The 1,361-nt window shown below is 44.2% G+C and overlaps 1 long non-coding RNA gene across 1 annotated transcript; it reads right to left on the bottom strand.

The window, feature by feature from the left end:
• Window positions 1–705: 705 nt before the first annotated feature.
• LOC115069130 lies at window positions 706–1,361 on the bottom strand. Its single transcript, XR_003848432.1, has 2 exons — window positions 1,326–1,361; window positions 706–949 (listed from the first exon to the last, which is right to left on the bottom strand). It is a non-coding gene; the product is annotated as an uncharacterized LOC115069130 (long non-coding RNA).

Below are 1,361 nucleotides of genomic sequence, written 5' to 3'. Positions count from 1 at the left end.
AGTACACTGGAAAGATAGTGAGGAGCCTTCAGGACAGACTGCTGGTGTCAGGTTGGGAGTCAGAATTGGTGAGAACTGACCTCAAGGATGGGTAGGCAGGAAGGGTGCACAGGAGTAGCTGATGGACTCGAAAGATAATACAAGATGGGGTCTTCACCACTGTCACAGTTCTCAGAAAATTAATGTAACAATCTGAGGGGGAGGAACTAGCTCAGAATGTCATGGACAAACACCTATGTGAATGCTCCCTATCAAATACTGGTTGAGAACAATTTACTCAGAACCTATATGTCTTGCTCTCTGGCCCAAGATTAGTTTGGAAGATCCTGGAGCTTTCATTAGTCATCTGAGGCAGCTCTCTCTACTAAAATGTGAATTCTACCAGCTGAGCAGCATGTCCACTGTATGTGATAAAGGACGGGATGATATCTGGAGAGATCATATAACCTGCTGAGACCAAACACAGGACTGAATACTGTAAGCACATAATGTTCAACAAGGCAGAGTCCACTAAGGGCTCTCGCAACTCCTATCCCAATCTAGGGAATAAAAAACTTGTAACACACCCAGCTGTACCTCTTGGAAAACAAATTACAGTGGTCAATGCAATGGCATGGTAAAGAGCTTAAGAAGCAGGGTGAGTGAGCTGATGGCAAAGCCAGCTAAGGACAAGTCTCCTGTCCTGGGCTCTCCTCCACCCTATTCCTAGACTGTTGCTGAAACAAGTCTAGAGTCTGGACACTTGACCTCTGTCAACCTGAACAGGGATTGTGTCCATAGGAAAACCCCACCATTCTCTCAGCTTCTTGACACATTCCAACAGTCCTACCACAAAGTCACTTCATCCAGGGTTTGACACACCACAGGTTGGCTGGGAAGACGCAGATTTACAGGAAGGGTAAAGGGATTAATGTCTAGGAGGCAGCAAGTCCATGTAAGAGAAAAGGAGCTAAAAAGATTAGATGAAAAGGCAGCGATTAGAAAATGATTCTGAAAGACATCTAGTCTGCTCTAAACAATTTGTGGAATGACAAACAATTGTCACATTTGTATTTCAGCCCTGGATATATATCAAAATCAATAGTGGGGTCTAAACATCTGTATGGCTAGGCCACCACATAGACTTCTATATAAGACCTTTTCACCTGTCAAATGGGTAAACACCCCTAAAAGACTAACCATTCTGCCTAGAAGCAGCTATCCGTACACATTGCTTGTGGCATACAAAATAGAGGAATTTGAGAGAATTTAACAATCATCATGTTTCTCCTGAACCCCACAGTCCCAAATGTATGAATCGCCATCAACATTCATCCCATAAATACCATGTGGGTCTCTCCCTCCCCTCGTGGGCGGTCCAA

This window comes from Nannospalax galili, unplaced genomic scaffold (assembly GCF_000622305.1).
Source record: "Nannospalax galili isolate Female #2095 unplaced genomic scaffold, S.galili_v1.0 C48948759, whole genome shotgun sequence".
NCBI classification, from domain to species: Eukaryota; Metazoa; Chordata; class Mammalia; order Rodentia; family Spalacidae; genus Nannospalax; species Nannospalax galili.
The sequence above is the reverse complement of the archived record's forward strand: the minus strand, read 5'-3'. Positions and strand labels throughout refer to the sequence as shown.